At 43.6% G+C, this 23520-nt stretch overlaps 1 protein-coding gene across 1 annotated transcript in view; it reads left to right on the forward strand.

Annotated features, from left to right (window-relative positions):
* LOC124787315 (TNF receptor-associated factor 4) overlaps positions 1 to 23520 on the forward strand; it is a 419684-nt gene that overhangs the window by 166720 nt on the left and 229444 nt on the right. The gene's annotated exons all lie outside the window — the stretch shown is intronic.

The raw sequence follows: 23520 nt of genomic DNA on the forward strand, positions 1-23520 counted from the left end.
CAAACAACCTGCAGTTTATATTTCTTTGCACTTATGAATGAACCCAGAATTTTCTTAATTTTTGTCATTCTTGTCTAACAATAGAGAACCACATCATCCTCCGAGCCTCAATCTGTACGCGACATACCTAGTGTACTGAAAATTTGCTCGCTTGCAAAAGACGATACTCACTCTCCATGAACCCCGAACACGGCAGCTGCAGTTTTTCATTTCAGATATGCTGGAACTGCTCTACGAGGCAGCCGGGAACTAGCAGAGTTGCACTCTTCCAAAACTGCGGTTCGGTAGAATTGGTACACCACACAAATGAAGTAATAAATGGTAGGATTACCGGCGCTGGCAGCAGCATTCTTAGCGAAAGAAACATTCATGAATGTCTAAGAGAGAAATTGGGAGCCGACGACTTCTCTTTGTTGTTTTGTTTGTTATGTTGTTTGTTTTGCATATAATTAGCACTACACATAATTCAGTTTCAGTTTATTGTGTATTTTATATCCTTACCGAATATAAATTGCATTTTATAAGTAATAAAAATTAGTTGATCACGTAACCTCTTAGCTTTTTGAACCAAAGCAATTACTTTTGATGCAAGTTCAATTTATATGAACAAACATAAAATATGTATTTATAATTATCATTGTTCATTTGTACTTAATAGAACGTTCATCACGATAAAAGGCGAGAGTTTCCTGTTATTATTGATAAACGCAAAAGCCGATTGTGAATAACAGAAACTTGTTTTATGTAAGTTCGACGAAGTACAGAAGCAATGTATGATATACTCGTATTTTTGTTTTGCGTTTTTTTCTCTTTATTTTACGTTAATGTTTAGGAAATTGCGTTTTCTAGCGCTGTACGATAAATCTGTATCCTTTTCTTTATTTTTACAACATCCCCACGTTTCATGTTGCAAATCAACAATTCTCGAAATAACACGCGAATTAATCATTGACAGTTTCAGTTTTGTTATAAATACTGCTAATTATTAAGTAACAGACAGGAGAATAACTATGTAGAACAAAAATATTCCCCAGGCTACCCAGCCCTTTATACAGGGTGGTCCATTGATAGTGACCTGGCCAAATATCTAACGAAATAAGCATCAAACGAAAAAACTACAAAGAACAAAACTCGTCTAGCTTGAAGGGGGAAACCACATGGCGCTACGGTTGGCCCGCTAGATGGCGCTGCCATAAGTAAAACGGATATCAGCTGCGTTTTTTTTTAAATAGGAACCCCCATTTTCTATTACATATTCGTGTAGTACGTAAAGAAATATGATTGGTTTAGTTGGATCTCTTTTTTCGCTTTGTGACAGATGGCGCTGTAATAGTCACAAACGTATAAGTACGTGGTATCACGTAACATTCCGCCAGTGCTAACGGTATTTGGCTCCGAGCACTATGGGACTTAACATGTGAGGTCATCAGTCCCCTAGAACTTAGAACTACTTAAACCTAACTAACCTAAGGACATCACACACATCCATGCCCGAGGCAGGATTCGAACCTGCGACCGAAGCGGTCGCGTGGTTCCAGACTGTAGCACCTAGAACCGCGCGGCCACCCCGGCCGGCAGGACGGTATTTGCTTCGTGATACATTACGCGTGTTAAAATGGACCGTTTACCAATTGCGGTAAAGGTCGGTATCGTGTTGATGTATGGCTATTGTGATCAAAATGCCCAACGGGCGTGTGCTATGTATGCTGCTCGGTATCCTGGACGACATCATCCAAGGGTCCGGACCGTTTGCCGGGTAGTTACGTTATTTACAGAAACAAGAAGTGTTCAGTCACATGTGAAACGTCAACCACGAAATGCAACAAATGATGATGCCCAAGTAGGTGTTTTAGCTGCTGTCGTGGCTGATCCGCACATCAGTAGCACAGAAATTGCACGAGAATCGGGAATCTCAAAAACGTCGGTGTTGAGGATGCTACAACAACATCGATTGCACCCGTACCATATTTCTATGCACCAGGAATTGCATGGCGACGACTTCGAACGTCGTGTACAGTTCTGCCACTGGGCACAAGAGAAATTACGGAATGATGGCAGATTTTCTGCACGCGTTCTATTTAACGACGAAGCGTCATTCACCAACAGCGGTAACGTAAACCGGCATAATATGCACTATTGGGCAACGGAAAATCCACGATGGCAGCGACAAGTGGACCATCAGCGACCTTGGCGGGTTAATGCATGGTGCAGCATTATGGGAGGAAGGATAATTGGCCCCCATTTTATCGATGGAAATCTAAATGGTGTAATGTATGCTGATTTCCTACGTTATGTTCTAATGAGGTTACAACAAGATGTTGCACTGCATGACAGAATGGCGATGTACTTCCAACATGATGGATGTCCGGCACATAGCTCGCGTGCGGTTGAAGCGGTATTGAGTAGCATATTTCATGACAGGTGGATTGGTCGTCGAAGCACCATACCATGGCCCGCACGTTCACCGGATCTGACGTCCCCGGATTTCTTTGTGGGGAAAGTTGAAGGATATTTGCTATCGTGATCCACCGACAACGCCTGACAAAATGCGTTAGCGCATTGCCAAAGCATGTGCGAACATTACGGAAGGCGAACTACTCGCTGTTGAGAGGAATGTCGTTACACGTATTGCCAAATGCATTGAGGTTGACGGACATCATTTTGAGCATTTAGCGCATTAATGTGGTATTTACAGGTAATCACGCTGCAAAAGCGTGCGTTCTCCGAAATGATAAGTTCACAAAGGTACATGTATCACATTGGAACAACCGAAATAAAATGTTCTAACGTACCTACGTTCTGTATTTTAATTTAAAAAACCTACCTGTTACCAACTCTTCGTCTAAAATTATAAGCCATATGTTTGTGTCTATTACGGCGCCATCTATCACAAAGCGAAAAAAGTGGTCCAACTAAAACATTCATGTTTCTTTACGTACTACATGAATATGTAATAAAAAATGGGGGTTCCTATTTAATAAAACGCAGTTATCCGTTTGACCTATGGCAGCGCCATCTAGCGGGCCAACCATTTCGCTATCTAGTTTCCCCCATCAAGCTAGACGAGTTTCGTTCTTCGTAGTTTTGTCGTTTGACGCTTATTTCGTGAGATATTTGGCCCGGTCACGATCAATGGAGCACCATGTATATCCTCATTTAGTTTCTAGACAGCACACGCTTCCGGTTTTTAGAGAAATCTAGTAAGACATTTATTGCATGTATAAAGAAAGCGACCGTTATGAGGTAACACGCTTAATGAATAGGTAACGTAGGTACGACCTTAACTGATCAAAACCTCTTGGAAACGTACCGTAGTCTGCTCTTCCTTGCCGGCCGAGGTGGCCGAGCGGTTCTAGGCGCTACAGTCTGGAACCGTGTGACCGTTACGGTCGCAGGTTAGAATACTGCCTTGGGCATGGATGTGTGTGATGTCCTTAGGTTAGTTAGGTTTAAGTAATTCTAAGGGGATTGACGACCTCAGAAGTCAAGTCCCATAGTGCACAGAGCCATTTGAACCATTTTTTGCTCTTCCTTGCGATAGACTACCGCAGCCACAGTACTTTTACAGCTCTAGGAACCAGTCATCAATTTAGTTTGCCAGCCAGTTCCGTTCCTTTCCAGTCGCTCCGCGTGCGGATGGCCTTATACTCCGCTAGTTGCTGGTGGGGGAAAGAGGTAGAAGCGGCGACTGTTCTTTTCTTCTTCCGTGCAAGATGACGGCGCAGTCTCGCCGGAATTGTTTGACCCACCTGCTCCCAGTTTAGCACCTGTGCGCCTTCGATGCCACAGCCGCGTTGGTCTCAGCTAATGCGCTGGCCTCTAGTTTTCAACCTCTTTGCGCGCTTTTCGTCTATTCGTACAGCCGTCAAGCCGCCAGATGGCTTCGCCGACACAACGAGACTCGGTAGCTTCTAACGAGCAGCCATACCGCACCTGCGACACAGCTGCCGCGACAAGCAAACTGAAATAGTCGTGTCATCAGCCGTAATTCGTACTCGGATTATTCAGATACATGGGTGTCCTCAAAGGGGGACAGGGGGAGACCGCCTGCCTTGGTCCCCCCGCCCCCCCCAGAACGAGAAATCTTCTAAACGACAGATGTACGGAATTCTAGCATAATGACGCTGACCACACCGAGAAATTGTACAGCACGCCGAGTGGGTTGTGAATAGGACGGAAGAAACGATTGTATCAGGGGAGATCGAAAATCATAAATACAACAACATGAACGATGACGGATTAGACATCAGGACTGTTGAGGTCGCCCACGGCTATCTGCAAGGCAGTACGAAGAGCGATCTGCACTCAGGTGACAAAAGTCATGGGATAGTTCCTAATATCATGTCGGACCTTGTAACCTCCCCTTTCCTAATTGGCGTACTGGATTGCGATGTAACTGACTGTGATCGTATATGCCTAATGAAATTTTAGAGTGAGTAAGGCTATCATTATCGAAGGAAAGTGTACAACAGACTCTTCTGCAGGAAGAATCTGTTAGCCGGCCGCCTTGGCCGAGCGGTTCTAGGCGCCAGTCCGGAACCGTGCTGCTGCTCCTGTCGCAGGTTCGAATCCTGCCTCGGGTATGGATGCGTGTGATGTCCTTAGGTTAGTTAGGTTTAGGTAGTTCTAAGTCTAGGGGACTGATGACCTCAGGTGTTAAGTCCCATAGTGCTCAGAGCCATTTGAACCAAGAATCTGTTCTAAATTTAAGCTAAGTATTGATGATAATATCGAAATCGCTCACGAACCGCATAGGGGGGGTAAAAGGGTACCACGTAATATTTACTACAAAACTCACTAATAATTCAAGGAAAACACTGATTGGTTAAAGAAAACGATGACGGTCGGCAGCCCACTGGGGCAATGAGTCTACAGAATCTTAAGAAAGATTATGTCAAATAAATTTAAGCAGTAATCACTGGCGACGCAACAGAAGGCTGTCACGCTTTTCCACAACACAACAGTTCACAAGAAAATAAATTAATCAGGAAGCACTGAGTTTGCAGTTACTTATTCTGAAATACTAAATATTGAAAGTAAAATTAAATGAAGTTACTGGTTAAATAATTGAATGACTTAGCTTAAACTTTTTTATGTAAAAAAAGACTTTCAGTAACCTCGGAGTAACGTTAAGCAAAATTCAGAAAGAGGCAAGCAATTTACTTTTGATTATTGAAACCCTGAATTGAATTTACTTTGAGCAAAATCAATGTGATGGTGCGAGGGTTACAGTAAACTGGCAGTAGTGCATCGGATACAAGCCACTGGACTCCCAGGAGATGTCACGTAAAGAGCCCGTAGCAAAGTTAGTCTCTTGGAGAGAAGTCGCCATGGAGAATGTAGTTTTCAATTGCGATCCAATTTCTGTGTCGCATCGTCAATGTGAGGGTGCGAGAGTTCCATTAAATGGGCAGTATTTCATCGGGTACAAGATAGTGGACTCGCAGCAGATGTTAAGAACAGTGGCTGTACCAGCGTTAGTTTCTGGGAGAGTTGTCACCATGGAGCCTGTAGTTTTCAAGCGCGACCGAATTTTGATTTTACTTTTAAAATTGATTTTACTTTTAAAATACCAACAATAAAATATTACCAACCCGGCAGCTAAGCTAAATACAGAATAAATGAAACTGCGCAATCGTAATTTGTGTTGTATCTCTAGTTATTAATTTTTCCAGTGAAATTTTACTTTACTTTAAGTAGTCTCTGTCATGCAGTACACTCGGTGATTGCATGGATAGGGAAAGGGACGCTGCTTGGTAATAATGTCTGAGGACAATGACAACACAGGTGCCCGACAAGTTTTAACTGTAGCAGGTAGCTAATCAGGTTAGCCATACTTTGTGAAGGAAATGTTGCTAGGTAATGCCTACGTAAGTTTATAATTATTCACTTAGCAGTCTTACGATGTTATAGCTGTGCGGACGTCGACGAAGAATGTAGCCGACGACAGTGCTGAACTGTCGTTGTTACTGCTGCTGGAGTTCGATGAGAACTCCGAGTCGTCTCCAGAGTCACGGATAATTATGGAACAATAGTTGCAACTACAGCTTCCCCCGTCTGTCCACTCCTACAGTGAGCTCAATACTCGCAGGTTAACGAACCAGGCGCGTCTACATTGGTGCGAGCATAGCTGCACACCGCGTCTGCAGGAGCGCCCGACCAACATGTCCGCACTCTTTCACAACTCAAGCTGCTCTGCTTTCTTTCTGATCGCAACGCGATAAAGATTCTCCATACGCAAAGATAAACAACGGTACAGCTATTGCCATTTCATCGCTGCTATCGATATATTTAAATAAAGTTCGCTTGGCTATTACCCAGCAAATTACAATACTATCATTATAATTAAAATAAATGATATACAGTCAGAAATAAATACACTATTACATCGATTACGTAATAAATATAGTTTCTGTAGTAAAGCTTACAGCTTCAGAATCGTAAGTACAGTACATGTTTTATCAACGGATATTGAACGGCGACTATTTTGGATGGTGCGGAAGGTATTTTATCTGCATTTTCGGTGTTACAACCTCCTTTTTCCCGGCGTGTTGCAGCGACTTGAAATGGGATGGTCTCAACAAGTAGTTGGAAGTCCCCTGCAGATATATTGAGCCTTGCTGCCTCTAGAGCCGTCCACAATTGCGAAAGTGTTCCCAGTACAAAAGTTTGTGCATGAATTGACTTCTCGGTTATGTCCCATAAAATTTTAATGGAATTCATGTTGGGCGACCTGAGCGGCCATATCATTCTCTCAAACTGATCAGAATGTTCTTCAAGCCAATCACGAATATTTGTCGGCCATCGACATAACGCATTATTACCCACAAAAATTCTATCGTTCATTGAGAACGTGAAGTCAATGAATCTCTGCTAACAATCTCAAAGAGGTTCAATTTGACCAAAGAATCCAGTTCATTCCACGTAAACAGAGCCCACACCGTTATGGAGTAACCACGAGGTTGCAAAATGTCTTCTTGACAACTTGGGTCCTTGGCTTAGCGGGGTCTATGTCATAGCCAGATCCTATCATAAGCTCTTACCAACTGAGAGCGGGAGTCATTTGACCAGTCCATGGTTTTCCAGTCGTCTAGGGTCAACAGATATGGTCAGGAGTCCAGGAGAGGTGCTGCAGGCGATGTCGTGCTATTAGCAAAGGCACGTGCATCGGTTGTCTGCTGCCAAATATCGCCGCTCTGTCCTAACGGATACGTTCGTAGTACGTCCCACATGGTTATTTCACGACAGTGTTGCTTGTCTGTTAGCGCTGACAACTCTACACAAACGCCGCTGCTCTCGGTCGTTATGTGAAGGTCGTCGAACACTGCGTTGTCCGTGGAGAGTGGTAATACCTGAAATCTGGTACTCTCGGCACACTCTTAACACTTTGGATCTTGGAATATTGAATTCCCTAACTATTTCCGAAATAGGATGTCCCATGCGTCTAGATCCAACACCATTCCGCGTTCATTCTGTTACTTCACGACGAGGTGCCGTAATCACGTCGGAAAGTTTGAGCACAAATGACTGCTCCGCCAATGCACTGCCCTTTCATACCTTGTGTAAGCAATACTACCGCCATCTGTTTATGTGCATATCCCTACCCCACGACTTTAGTCATCTCAGAGTATGATCTTGGGACATATGATCACCAAGTTGTCAATGCCTCCAGGCGTTACTGCCAGTAAATGGATCGTGGCGACGCAGCTCCTGATTTGGCCTCACAAGGCTAAGTGGACTCATTCCAGACCTCCATACCTCAGAATTATTCGAGGAATTGCCAGAAATTGGACCCGGTCCTTCCGCGCCGAAGGCAGCGATGTTACCCATCCAGCTAGGGGGGCGGTCTGTGATTTAACAACATAAGAGTTTTGCCGATCTCAGTCTCATGGGCAAGAGGAGTCGGTAGCAAAAATTAAGATATTGGGAAGGAATAGTGATATTTCCGTGGCGAATGCGGAATGATAGGGAGAGGCAGAGGCGAACGCTAACTACAAGGCAAGCTGAGGCAGAAGGCCGGAGCAGAATCAATACCCAAGACACACTAAAGCAAAAGGTAGTTATAAGGGAGCCAGAAGCCTTTGCCCTGTGCTGTCTGCCTTGGTGCGAAACGAAAATACAAAGAGAACGAGATCGGTAAAAAGAATACAGGGCTAAGTTTTATCGTCGTATCTGTTGACTTGTATTGTCCTTGGACTTCCGGTCCCTAAATTCAGCACTGGCTGTACCTGTGAATGTGGCCGGAACGACGGGATATGCAAAATAAAATATTAAGGAGTAATGAAAACATAATAAAAATTATTAATTTGCTGGGCTAGACTGACAGGTTGCAGTTGTACAAAATGTTAGGTTGATGCATAATTTCGTAGCTTTGTTGTTTTGCGTTTTGGTATTCCGGGTGCTGTGGGATCATTTATCGAACGTCAATTTTTGTTTATAGTTCACTGTTGCTATCTGAGTTTACATACTGTCATTTTGTTATCTGGTGACAGTGGGTGAAGCCGTGTGCGATAGAAAATGGAGTGTCCAGTAGAAAAATCTGAACATTTCTGACATAATCTTCTGCTAAAGAGTTCAGTAGAGTGGTGACTGCAGCAGAGGCAGCCAGTAACAGTTGCACCGTGTCTGGGGATTGTGCCATTGGACAGAGCACGGCGTTTTGATGTTGGAGATCCTCCACGTTCAGGAGGAACTCCATGGTTTGTTGAAGGTCGTTTAAACGCATTAATCCACAATGATCCATGTCAGTGAACCCTAGATCTGGCAATTGTTATAAGCTGTGATCATTTCACCATCGTGCGACATTTGCATGCAGTGGAGAAGGTTCAAAAATCGGGTGTGTGGGTAAAGCATGTTCTAAGCCAAAATCACAAAAATCAGCATTTGATCAATGTACATCTCTGCTTGTTCGTTGTCAATTGGGTCGTGAACAACGCCGACGATTCTTATCCTGCATCGTTACTGGTGACGGGAAACGCTGTCTTTATGCTAACATAAGGAAAAGAAAAGAATGGTTGAGTCCATACGAAGCTGCAACTCCATGGCGCGCATCCACAAATGACAACGTTACGCATCTGATGGAACAGCAGTGTGGTGTACTACGAATTGCTTCCCCGAGATGTAACCACCGCTGCAGACATTTATTGTCAACAACTGAGACGTCTTGCTACCCCAGAACAACGACCAGGAAGACTGAGTGAAGTGATCCTACTCCACAATAAAGCCCACTCGCATTCTGCTACACTGACAAATAACGCTCTATAGGAGTTGGGAACTCATTCCGCGCCCACCTGTTCACCCAATCTTGCACCTTTAGATTTTCACCATTTCCGCTCTCTATCAAAAATGTTCAAATGTGTGTGAAATCTTATGGGACTTAACTGTTAAGGTCATCAGTCCCTAAGCTTACACACTGCTTAACCTCCCCAAGGGCGGACTCGAACCTACGCCGGGACCAGCCGCACAGTCCATGACAGCAGCGCCTAAGACCGCTCGGCTAATCCTGCCGTGCGCGCTCTATCGAATAACCCTCAAGGAACTTCCTTTCCGGATAAAAATACGCACCGAACGTGTCTCGACGAGTTCTTCACCTCAATTTTACGTGATTTCTACAGTAGCGGAATCGAAAAGTTACCCCAGCGTTGGCAGACCGTGTGTGAATTGTGAAGGAGAATATATTGGCTCTGAGCACTATGCGACTTAACCTCGGAGGTCATCAGCCGCCTAGAACGTAGAACTAATTAAACCTAACTAACCTAAGGACATCACACACATCCACGCCCGAGGCAGGATTCGAACCTGCGACCGTAGCGGTCGCTTGGCTCCAGACTGTAGCGCCCAGAACCGCACGGCCACTTCGGCCGGCGAGAATATATTATTGATGATTAAAATCTCTGTTATGTCTATCTGTTGAGTTTATTAAATTTACGGAAAAATGCTACGAACTTACGCACTAACTTAATACTATGACCTTACCAATCGCTGCAAAAGTTACGTTTGGTTGTCACACTGTCCGCTTAAAATTTTGGCGTTTCCTTCGGCGCAGCTGCCTTTTCTGCACCGATGTGAACTCAAGGGGATGCTAACCTTCACAGAATAATTCTGAAACAGGCCACCAATCTTTTCTTCTGTCGATTTCCCGTACCAGATATACAGGCCAGTCCGTGGAGGTTATTCACTTTTACACGGCAGATCGCTGCACTGGTCGCAGCGCAGGGCCGGTTTGAGGCGCAGGCGATGCGAGAGGCCGCTTGGGGCGCCTAGCTAGGTGGCCAGGTGCGAAACTTGTAAACAGAGTGTATCATAATGAGTAGCGAAAAGTGACGCGGGTGGAAGTATACGGTAACAGAAACAAAGAAGGTCCAACAAAATTGGTTGCGCAGGTGGTTACGAGCCACAGTATGAAATATTGGTCTAGTTAGTGCAAATGTAGGAATGTAAACTTTTCGATGAAGTCCCCATCTAATATATTTCATCTAAGGTCTCCTCAACAAAACGCAATCCGAACAGGTTTCGGAAGGCTCAACGCGACCGACCGACCACCACGTCATCCTCATCCGTTAGGCGTCACTGGATGCGAATATGGAGTGGTACCTGGTCAGCACACCGTTCTCCCGGCTGTTGTCAGCTTTCATGATCAGAGACGCTTCTTCTCAATCAATTAGCTCCTTAGTTGGCCTGACAAGGCCTTAGTGCATCCTGATTGCCAACAGCGCTCTGCAGAATCGGACCGTCACCTATCCAGGCGGTAGCCATGCACGACAGCGCTTAATTCGGTGATCTGACGGAAACCGGTGTTACCACTGTATTAAGGTTTTTGCCCTCTTTAACAAGAAGTAGACATTACAAGTTACAGTTCATTGCACAAGCGCACTTGTTAAAGGAGGTGTTCCACGTGTCATACATTTGGGGTCAATACTGCACACGACTCTGCAGTAAGTTGATATTTATTTCACAAAACCCCGGATCATCTCGTAAATCTTGGAAAGTCCGGAGATTCGGTTCTTCAGTTCGACAACCGTATTAACATTCGCTTTTCTACACCTATATCTACATAAGTAACATAAATTCAGAATTCAGTGCCTAGCAGAGGTTTCGTTGAACCATCTTCAAGGTATTTCTCTACCGTTTCACTCTTGAACAGGGCATAGGAAAAAAAGAACACATAAATCTTTTATTATTTTGTTATGATGATCAGTACTCCCTATACAGGACGGCGCCAACAAAATACTTTCACGTTGGGAGGAGAACACCGATAATGCTAAAGTATATATTTATTTTTTAGTTAATATTTCTGTCAGTACCTTTATTAATGAAAATGCCTTAACCTCGAAAACTGTTAGGCCTGTTCTTATAACACACATATCTTTATATGTTATTTTTTAACAGGAAGCAGGTGAACCCTCTGAAGATGGACAGACTTCTCCGAAACACGTTTGGGTCCTAAAATAAGAAAAATTGTTTCCCCAAGGCACAACCATATTTTCGCACTACGTATTTATTTAATCATTCCCAACCCAACTCGCGTCCCATACACTGAGGTGACTAACTCGTGGGAAAGTGGTACGCACATATACAGACGGTGGTAGTATCGCGTACACAAGGTGCAAAAATGCAGTGCATTGGCGGAGCTGTCATTTGTACTCAGGTGGTTCATTTGAAAAAGTTTCCAACATGATTGCAGCCGCACGACGGAAATTAACAGACTTTGAACGCAGAATAGTGGTTGGAGCTAGGCGCATGGGACATACCATTTCAGAAATCGTTAGGATCTTCAATATTCCGAGATCCACAATGTCAAAAATGTGCCGAGAATATCGCATTTCAGGCATTACCTCTCACCACAGACAACACAGTGGCCGATGGTCTTCACCTAACGACCGTTTCGGTAGAGTTGTCAGTACTAACACACAAGTAACACTGCGTGAAATAACCACAGAGGTCGATGTGGCACGTATGACGAACGTATCCGATAGGATAGTGTGGCAAACTTGGCGTTAATGGTCTACGGCAGCAGACGACCGATGCGAGTGCCTTTCCTTATGACCAGCTGCAGCGCCTCTCCTGGACACGTGACCATATCGGTTGGACTCGAGGCGACTGGAAAACCGTAGCCTGGTCAGATGAGTACGGATTTCAGTTGGTAAGAGCGTGTGGCGCAGGTCCCACAAAGCCATGGACATAACTTCTCAATAAGGCACTGTGCAAGTTGGTGGTGGTTCTATAATGGTGTGGGCTGTGTTTACACGGAATTGACTGAGTCCTCTGACCCAACTAAAGAGATCACTGATTGCAAATGGTTACGTTTGGCTACTTGGAAACCTTTAGCAGCATTCCTGGGCATCATGCTTCCAAACAACAGTGGATGACAATCCACCATGTCACCGGGCGACTATTGTCCGTGATTGGTTTGAGAAACATTCTAGAGAATTAGAGCGAATGATTTGGGCACCCAGATCATCCGACTTGAATCCCATCGAACATTAACGGAACATAATCGAGAGGCCACTTCGTGCTCAAAATTCTACGCCGGCAACACTTTCGCAATTATGGGCGTCTATAGAGACAGCAGGGTTAACTTTATTGCAGGGAACTTCCATCGAGTTCTTGATTGCGTGCCACGTGGACTTGCTGCTCTACACGGGCAAAAGGAGGTCCGACACGCAAATAGGAGATATCCCTCGTCTTTCGTCACCTCAGTGTATGCGAGGCACCCCCTCTCCCATTTCGCTATAATACAAAACGAGCTCCGCCGGGGATTCGAGTCCTCCCTCGGGCATGGGTGTGTGTGTTGTTCTCAGCATAGGTTAGTTTAAGTAGTGTGTAAGACTAGGGACCGATGACCTCAGCAGTTTGGTCCCTTAGGAATACACACACACACAACGAGCTGCACTGATTTGAAGCAAAGTCATCAGTCTAATTTAATTTTATTACTGATTGTAATCCCGTATTATTTAGTTGAACTGAGAGTCTTTAGATTTGTGTGATTTGTCGTTATGGGGAAATTTAACGGATTCTTTTTAGTACATATGTCTATGACCCTACACCTTGTAACTTTTCGCACCAGACAACTTGTCTAAATCAGTCTCTAACTAATTTTGATCGTCTGGTGACTACGAGACGGTAACTGACGGCGTCATATGCAAACAATCGAAGACGCTGCTCATATTGTCTCCTAATCACGAGTAGTTTACATAGATTACAAACAGCAGATGGCTTATAACACTTCTTTAGGAAACGGCACGTATCACTTCTATTTTGTTAGGTGACTTTCCGTCAAAAGTGTTACGAAATGTGACTGTTCTGACTTATGGCCGTAGACAGAGAATTTCAGAAGATTGAGGTCTCGTGACGCCTTATATCAGAAGCTAAACGTGCCTGTGTTCCCACCGTGCTTGTACAACATTCCCCAATATTGCGCAACGTCAGAAAGACCACGAATGAAATTTGAGGCAAGTAGGTTAAGGACTTTACACTTCAAATACGTTTTGTTGAAGCATGGATTTCTCGCGTTGTTTGCACATTTTTGTAGATACAACACGAGGTCTGCTCAAAAAAATTCAAGAACAGTACGTAATTTCGCGTCAGTGGTTTGTTGGAGCAAAATGTGGTTGTCATCCCTCGATCCGCCAATGTTTAATGTGCAACTGCGCAAGTTTCATTGTTTTTTGCCTCTTAGTTATTGTTCAGTGCTGTATTGAGTAGAACGTTTTTGATGTGGTGATCAAAGTCTTATGCATACTGGGTCAGATAAAGGTAAAGAAGGAAAAGAAACAACAATGAATACAAAAAAATGGCTCTGAGCACTATGGGACTAAACAGCTGAGGTCATCAGTCCCCTAGAACTTAGACCTACTTAAACCTAACTAACCTAAGGACATCACACACATCCACACCCGAAGCAGGATTTGAGACTGCGACCGTAGCGGTCGCGCGGTTCCAGACTGAAGCGCCTAGAACCGCTCGGCCAATTAATGAATACAGGAACGGAAACAGAGTGAAGGGTTATTTGCAGGAAACAGAAAAAAAAACACTGATGTTCAAACTGAATGGATGTCCGAGAAATATTATCAGACAAATATTCATTCAACCACAAATCCGAATGACAGAGAACTTTGAGTATGCGAGGTGTGTTCAAAACATTTCGCGCCAATGGTATGTTGGAACGAAATGCGATTGGTGTCCCTGCACGCTCCTGTGTTTAATGTGTAACTGCTGAGAGTTTCATTGTTTTATATCCGTTAGTTATTGTTCAGTACTGTATTGAGTAGAACATTGTGTCGCACAGTTTGTGACTTTCGAGATGGCAGAGTTAAAGGAGCAACGCGTCTTCATTAAATTTTGCTTGAAATTCAAGAAAATGTTTACAGGGACACATCAAATGATGCTGGAAGCATACGGTGATGAGTGCATAAGCCGTACTCGGTGTTACGAATGGTTCACAGGTTTAAAAATAGCCGGACGATAGTTAAAGATGACTTTCGTTCAGGATGCCCTTCGACGTCTACCGACAATGCTCACCTCAGGAACGTCAAAGAAATTAATTGTGCGTCCCAATCGAAGACTGACTGTCCGAGAGATTGCAGAATAATGTAACAATTCAGTTGGATCATATCATGAAATACCGACGCAACGTCTTGAAATTCATCGTGTTGCCGTCAAGTTCGTCCCAGGGTTCACGAGTCACGACCAGAAAGAACTTTGGGCCGCAATCTGTGAAGAGCCTTTGGATCGCGCAAATGGGATGTTCCTTAAGAGAATCGTAACTGGTGATGAGACGTGGGTTATGGTGTTGAGACCATAGTTCAGTCTTCACAGTGGGTCGGAAAAGATTCTCCGAGACCAAAAAGAGCTCGTCAGGCCAGGTCAAATACTGATAGTTTTCTTTGACCTTTGAGGATTAGTTCATCACGAATTCGTGCCACAGGGACAAACTGGTAATCGATGGTACTATCGGGACATGTTGCGACGTCTGCGAGAAACTGTGAGAAGCAAACGGCCTGAAAAATGGGAGGCAATTCATGGTTCTTGCATCACGATATCGCACCCGCACATTCATCCCTGTTGGAGCGTGGCTATTGCACAAAAAACGAAATCGCTGCGCTGCCTCATCCTCCGCACTCTCCATATCTGGCCACAGTGGACTCTTTTTTTTTCTTTTTTTTTCCAAAGTTGGAAACACCGATGCAAGAGACTTAAAAAGAATGTTTTCGTAAGTGCAAACGGCGTTGGGAGTGGTGTATCAATTGTGGAGAGGAGTACGCTACTGGCCATTAAAATTGATACACCAAGAAGAAATGCAGATGATAAACGGATATTCATTGAACAAATATATTATACTAGAACTGACATGAGATTACGTTTTCACGCAGTTTGGATGCATAGATCCTGAGAAATCAGTACCCAGAACAACAACCTCTGGCCGTAATAACGGCCTTGATACGTCTGGGCATTGAGTCAAACAGAGCTTGGATGGCGTGTACAGGTACAGCTGCCCATGCAGCTTCAACACGATACCACAGTTCATCAAGAGTAGTGACTGGCGTATTGTGACGAGCCAGTTGCTCGATCACCATTGACCAGACGTTTTCAGTTGGTGAGAGATCTGGAGAATGTGCTGGCCAGGCCAGCAGTCGAACATTTTCTGTTTACAGAAAGGCCCGTACAGGACCTGCAACATGCGGTCGTGCATTATCCTGCTGAAATGTAGGGGTTCGCAGGGATCGGATGAAGGGTAGAGCCAGGGGTCGTAACACATTGAAATGTAACGTCCACTGTTCAAAGTGCCGTCAATGCGAACAAGAGGTGACCGAGACGTGTAACCAATGGCACCCCATACCATCACGCCGGGTGCTACGCCAGTATGGCGATGACGAATAGACGCTTCGAATGTGCGTTCACTGCGACGTCGCCAAACACGGGTGTGACCATCACGATGCTGTAAACAGAACCTGGATTCATCCGAAAAAATGACGTTTTGCCATTCGTGCACCCAGGTTCGTCGTTGAGTACGCCATCGCAGGCGCTCCTGTCTGTGATGCAACGTCAAAGGTAACTGCAGCCATGGTCTCCGAACTGATAGTCCATGCTGCTGCAAACGTCGTCGAACTGTTCGTGCAGATGGTTGTTGTTTTGCAAACGCCTCCATCTGTTGACTCAGGGATCGAGACGTGGCTGCACGATCCGTTACAGCCATGCCGATATGATGCCTGTCGAGTGCTAGTGATACGAGGCCGTTGGGGTCCAGCACGGCGTTCCGTAATTCCCTCCTGAACCCAGCGATTCCATATTCTGCTAACAGTCATTGGATCTCGACCAACGCGAGCAGCAATGCCGCCATACGATAAACCGTAATCGCGATAGGCTAGAATGCGACCTTTATCAAAATCAGAAACGTGATGGTACGCATTTCTCCTCCTAACACGAGGCATCACAACAATGTTTCACCAGGCAACGCCGGTCAACTGCTGTTTGTGTATGAGAAATCGGTTGGAAACTTTCCTCATGTCAGCACGTTGTAGGTGTCGCCACCGGCGCCAACCTTGTGTGAATGCTCTGAAAAGCTAATCATTTGCATATCAGAGCATCTTGTTCCTGTTGGTTAAATTTCGCGTCTGTAGCACGTCATATTCGTGGTGTAGCAATTTTAATGGCCAATAGTGTATTTCGAAGGAGACTGTGCACAATAAGTAAACAGTAAGAGTAGAAAAATGTTGTGGTCAAAGTTCTGGAATTTTTTGAGCAGACCTCGTGTGAAAAGATTCATTACTTGACGGTTGGAGGCACTCTTGCTGTTGTATGCCAACCGTATATTTTTTATCACATAGCGGCCACGGTCTCCAATCGTGTGTTAGGTAAAATAGCATAGTGCTTGCAGTGTCGGCTGAGCGCCCTGCACGCGGGAAGCGCCCCGAGGCGACGTAGCCAGCGCACGGCGCCTGTTGCCCGCCCGCCCTGCGGCTCTCCTGAGCGGAACGCGCCGCCAGCTGCTCGCCGCCGCGCGACAGCTGCAGCCGCCACCAACCACGCGCCGCCGCCAGCAGCTGCCGGCTGCCGCATTCCTCAGGCGCCCGTATGCGGGACCGCGCGTCCCTCCAGCTGTTGGCGCCTCTCTGTCCGCAACGGAAGCGCGCCCTCCTCTCGCCTCGGAGGCATCATTCCGTGTCGCGCACGTCCCCTCTTTTTCTCGCTGATGGATTACGAAACTGCAATTATACAGCGTGTATGAAAAAAAAGGAACCCATTTTAAAAAATATTCTCTAGCCTCCTGATACGATATTAGAGCCCTTTACATACCAAAAGTAAGGTAATAGTTTTTTTTTTTGTCTACCTTACGAAGATTCAGTTTGGGTGTCCTACGAGACTTCAAGAAGAATATAATAATTCCAATCCCAAAGAAAGCAGGTGTTGACAGATGTGAAAATTACCGAACTATCACTTTAATAAGTCACAGCTGCAAAATACTAACGCGAATTCTCTGCAGACGAATGGAAAAACTAGTAGAAACCGACCTCGGGAAAGATCAGTTTGGATTCCGTAGAAATGTTGGAATACGTGAGGCAATACTGACCTTACGACTTATCTTAGAAGAAAGATTAAGGAAAGGAAAAGCTATGTTTCTAGCATTTGTAGACTTAGAGAAAGCTTTTGACAATGTTGACAGGAATACTCTCTTTCAAATTCTAAAGGTGGCAGGGGTAAAGTACAGGGAGCGAAAGGCTATTTACAATTTGTAAAGAAACCAGATGGCAGTTATAAGAGTCGAGGGGCATGAAAGGGAAGCAGTGGTTGGTAAAGGAGTGAGACAGGGTTGTAGCCTCTCCCCAATGTTATTCAATCTGTATATTGAGAAAGCAGTGAAGGAAACAAAAGAAAAATTCGGAGGAGATATTAAAATCCATGAAGAACAAGTAAAAACTTTTAGGTTCGCCGATGACATTGTAACTCTGTCAGAGACAGCAGACTTGGAAGAGCAGATGAACGGAATTGATAGTGTCTTGCAAGGAGGATGTAAGGTGAACATCAACAAAAGCTAAACGCGGATAATGGAATGTAGTCGAATTAAGTTGGGTGATGCTGAGGGAATTAAATTAGGAAATGATACACTTAAAGTAGTAAAGGAGTTTTGCTATTTGGGGGGCAAAATAACTGATGATGGTCGAAGTAGAGAGGATATAAAATGTAGACTAGCATTGGCAAGGAAAGCGTTTCTGAAGAAGAGAAATTTGTTAACATCGAGTATAGATTTAAGTGTCAGGAAGTCGTACCTGAAAGTATTTGTATGGAGTATAGCTATGTATGGAAGTGAGACGTGGACGATAAATAGTTTAGAAGAACGCTGAAGATTAGATGGGTAGATCACATAACTAATGAGGAAGTATTGAGTAGAATTAGGGAGAAGAGAAGTTTGTGCACAACTTGACTAGAAGAAGGGATCGGTTGGTAGGACATGTTCTGAGGCATCAAGGGATCACCAATTTAATATTAGAGGGCAGCGTGGAGGGTAAAAATCGCAGAGAGAGACCAAGAGAGAATACACTAAGCAGATTCAGAACGGTGTAGGCTGCAGTAGGTACTGGGAGATGAAGAAGTTGCATGGAGAGCTGCGTTGAAACAGTCTCTGGACTGAAGACCACAACAACAACAGCGATACACGACATATCTAGTCGCTTGTAACCCCTCTTTCCCGCCCTTCCTCGAAGTAACATTTATCTCGTAGGGATAGCGGTTATCGCTGAAACAATCGGTTTTCGGTTACACTGGTTTTTTCGTCCCCAGATTAACCTCACTGTTAGAAGCAACTTGGATAGGAGCGTCAACTGTAGTCGCTTCCACTGTGTGTGCAACACGGCCTTGGGAATTGTTATACTGAAGAGATTTGTCATTTTGTCTGTAGCCCTTTGCTTGCGACACATCTGTGTAACACAAAGTTAAGTACTGTATTTTTTCATTTGATAATAAAACTTATTAACACGTTTTGTAAGCAGCTGATGGTCTGGATTTCGTTGTAATTTCATTGGCAGCAATACGCTGCTCATATATCGAGCCCTTAATAAACTTGTCGGCGGCGAGGCCAGGGAGTACTCAACGATCTAAGAGGTCATCTACAAATCATACTGTGTGCTACAAATTATTTACCATCGTCATGAAATACAGCATAAAGCAATGACACCTGGAGTCTCACGCCTGTTACGCAGAGCTTCGTTTGGTCGAAAAAGTTCGGAGCGACGTTTATCAATCCAGTAGCAGGGAAAGGAAAAGCCAAGAAAATGTAGGCCACTGTATTTCGGTTGAGGATACGAACTGCGCTAATACTAAGACGATAAAATTAATTATTTGTCAGCAGAAGAAACAATTTCAAATCGCATTTCGTTCCGTTAATAACCAAACTTTTCATTATGTCTATCATTCAAAAGGCGATCCAAGAAATTCATCTATAATATGTCTGAAATATTAAAAAACTAGAAACCCGCCTCGATTGCGAAAAAAGCACCTAGTGTTAACCTAGGTTTCGGCATAGATAACTACACCTTCTTCAGAACAATAAAACCCACAAGTGCCTAAGAAGACCTTTGTCAATGATTAAAAGAAACCATAGCTATACATTTATAAACGAAAAAAAGGAAAACACAAACAGTACATATGTACAAAGTCTAAACCGTTACTTAACTTAATGGTGTAACCTCCACCTCACACCGGCCTATGTTCGATGGGCCATGACCCGCCTTTATGGCGGAGGTGTGAGGTGGAGGTTACACCATTAAGTTAAGTAACGGTTTAGACTTTGTACATATGTACTGTTTGTGTTTTCCTTTTTTTAGTTTATAAATGTATATCTATGGTGTTCTTTTAATCATTGACAAAGGTCATCTTAGGCACTTGTGGGTTTTATTGTTCTGAAGAAGGTGTAGTTATCTACGCCGAAACCTAGGTTAACACTTTTTTCGCAATCGAGGCGGGTTTCTAGTTTTTTAATTTATTAACCAGCGATTGCTGACGCGCTGCGATGTTGAAGCGTCTGAAATTCTTATAAAAATGTATTATTTCTCATGATACGTGCACGGAAAACGTGTATTTCAGGATACCATGCTGATACACTAGCTGGTCGAAAATTACCGTTATAAGCGTTTATGCAGTAGAAATGCACTCGGTACTGAAACTTCGTAGGAGAATGGCTTTATGTGCTAATATTTCTCCAAGATGAACCACTTCAGACAAGCTGTCACAATGAATTTGGATGACGGATCTGTAAAATTACCCTGAATGTAACTGCCGCGTCTAAATGTGCATATTCATAACATATAATGATCAGCCAGAATGCCATGACCACCCATGTAATAGTCGGTATGTCTACCTTTGGCGCGGATAAGCGGCGAGCCGTCGTGGCATGGAAGCAGTGAGGCCTTAGTAGTTCGCTGGAGGGAGTTGGCACCACGTGTGCACACACAAATCACGTAAACCCCGTAAATTCCAGGGAGGTGGGCGATGCCCTCCGATGGCATGTTCAAACACATCCCAGATGTATTCGATCGGGTCAGATCTGGCAAGCTGGGGGTCAGCACATCAACTTGAACTCGCCAGGATTTTCCTCCTGGCCTTGTAACATGACGCATTGTCTTGCTGAAAAATGCCACTGTCATGTGGAAACATGATCCTCATTAAGGGGTCTAAAACCAGAGTACGATGCGCGTTGGCCCTCACGGTGCCTTGCACGAGCTCCACTGGACCCATGTATGCGCACGTGAATGTTCCCCAGAGCATAATGGAGCTACCATCATCTTGTGTCCGTTACGCAGTACAGTTGTCAAGGAGACATTCCCCTGGAAGACGACGGTTTGCGCCTTAGTTGCCTATGTCAGGGTATTAACAAGGAGACATACATGGGTCGTCGGCTGCGGAGGCCTATCGTTAGGACTTTTCGATGCACTGTGGGTTCAGACACATTTGCACTCTGCCCAGCATTAAAGTCTAAGGCCGGCCGAGGTGACCGTGCGGTTCTAGGCGCTACAGTCCGAAACCGCGGGACTGCTATGGTCGCAGGTTCGAATCTTGCCTCGGGCATGGATGTGTGTGATGTCCTTAGGTTAGTTAGGTTTAAGTAGTTCTAAGTTCTAGGGGACTGATGACCTAAGATGTTAAGTCCCATAGTGCTCAGAGCCATTTGAACCATTTAAAGTCTAAGTTACTTCTGCCACAGTTCGATGCCTGTCCTGTTTTACCAGTCTGCTCAGCCTACGACGTCCGACATCCGTAATCAGAGGGTAGTCGCCTAATCCCACGACGTCTCGTCGTGGTTTCACCTTGCTTTCGCCACGTGTGAAGAGACACTGAACATAGCACTCCTCGAACACTCGACAAGTCGCGTTGTTTCCGAGCATGCGGGCCTTCCCTATTCTACACATGGATAGTCATTCGTCGCCAGGTGACGCTGCTATTGCATGGACGGGTTTATATCGATAAATGCGTATGATGTTTCAAGTTGTACATCTCAGAATGATGCAGTCGACTTGCTTGTCACGGACTGGCAGAACTCTAATGCTAGCTAGTGGCTTACATTCTGACAAATATCGTTGCGCCTTACGCCTACTGCATTTCACGGTTTGTTGAGACAGTGCTGACCAGGGACGGACACACTCGTGTTGCCCAATAATCAGCTCGTCTCAGACTATAGCGAAGAAGCGTTATGGGCCGCAGCAGGGATACCTGTACTGTTGCAAACTGAGTGACGCAAAATTTCTTCTCTAATCTTACAGGATATGCGCAGAGTAATCACTGAATAATTAGGGAAACTGTCCAGCGATATAAACTCTTCACAGAGCTAATATCGAGCTACCCCGACGTGTGCACGACCGTCATACTGTATGCAACGGAATCCACAACTGTCAAAAAAGCTGAGCGCTCCTTTACTACCTGAAACTATTTCAAAAATTATTTACAGTGCTTCGCATTGTAATGTATCTCTTCCCAAATAAGCTATACTAGTATAAAATTTTACTTCGCAAGAATAACCGCAACTGTAACATTTCATTCCAGACCATGTATAACCATAAAGTTGGACAAAAATCTTTATAAATATATTTTATGTAACTTCAACTTATAACTCGGTAGAAATAATTAAAATACTAAGTGCATTCTGTTGTATTTTAGATAGTTTGAAGTTCATCTCCCTCTCGTTGTCTACGGGCGCGGGTTTGTTATTCTATTAATTGAAACACTTCTCACCATTTTAATTCATTTTCTTTCAAACCACTTCTTAGAAAACGAAATAGTGGAAATACACAACATAAAAATATTTTTACAAAGCACGTATGAACAAGAGCAATTGAACTACCGAATGACTACATCGACATCGACAACATTTTTATGCAGTTGGCACGCTTTGCGTCTGTTTATGACCTAGATTTCCTCGACAGATACTTCCAGAAAAGTATACTTTTTAATTACAATAACATTCTAAAAACAAATTTCAACAGAAGTATACATCTCGGAAATTTTTATTTTTGTGCTTCAAAACGATAGTATTAGTTTTTTAAATTAATTTCAAATTTATGATCGAAACTTCTGGAATTTTAAAGTTTCTTTTGTAGACAGTATTTTTAAAAGAATTATTTTTTTACCAATATAAGTTACTCTTTTGTCAGTAGATAACAAAATATTTACATTAAGGAATGTGATGAGTATATAAATAAACTTTTGTCTATGTAAAATTTTATTTTATCTCTATTTTGTTTATGATATCATTTCTGATTTTTGTCTTTAAATAATATATTTTGAATGAAACTAATTACATTCTTATAAAACAGCTAACGGATACTCAAAATCGTGAATAGTAAATTTCTATCCAAATCACGTTATAATTTCAGAAATTTCTGTGTCCTTCATTATGAACTCAGTACATCTTATTTATGGGTTCTTCAGTTACTTCCTGGTATAACATTTCCATATTTAAGGTTGAACAACGAGTGCACTGTTTTTGTTCTACTGGTTTTTCCGTGTTAGAGACACTAGGTTTTAGGTAACCAAACATTATACAATGGCTTGCATAGCGTGCTGTGCATTAAACTTCTTTCTTAACGTTGAAATTTTATTTTGCAGAATGGAAAATATTAATATTAGAGATCAAATGTTTATAATGCTGAATTTCATGAGGTCTTGATATTGGCTGTGAAACTGTTAAACGGAGCACTCTTCATTTATATTGTGCAAGAAACACGTTTTTTAACGTTGTGAGCTAATCTTTAGACAATGGACAGTATTATACGCAATAAGTAAAACATCTAAACTTACAGGTTATATGGTTAGGATGCCATAGTTTGTGAGGTTGGTTGAGAACTGTCTAACTGAACACTAGTAACTTGTGTTCTGCAACGAACACGTTTTACATTGTAAAAAACATTTTTATGCATTGGCAATGCTGAACACAGTAAATGCTTAAAATATGCAGTCTTAAAGTATTAAGTTATGTTGTTGAAGTTTGTGGGGTAATGAAGGTTTCGATCTCTCGAAACTAGGGATCTATAG

Source organism: Schistocerca piceifrons, chromosome 1 (assembly GCF_021461385.2).
Source record: "Schistocerca piceifrons isolate TAMUIC-IGC-003096 chromosome 1, iqSchPice1.1, whole genome shotgun sequence".
Lineage (NCBI taxonomy): Eukaryota > Metazoa > Arthropoda > Insecta > Orthoptera > Acrididae > Schistocerca > Schistocerca piceifrons.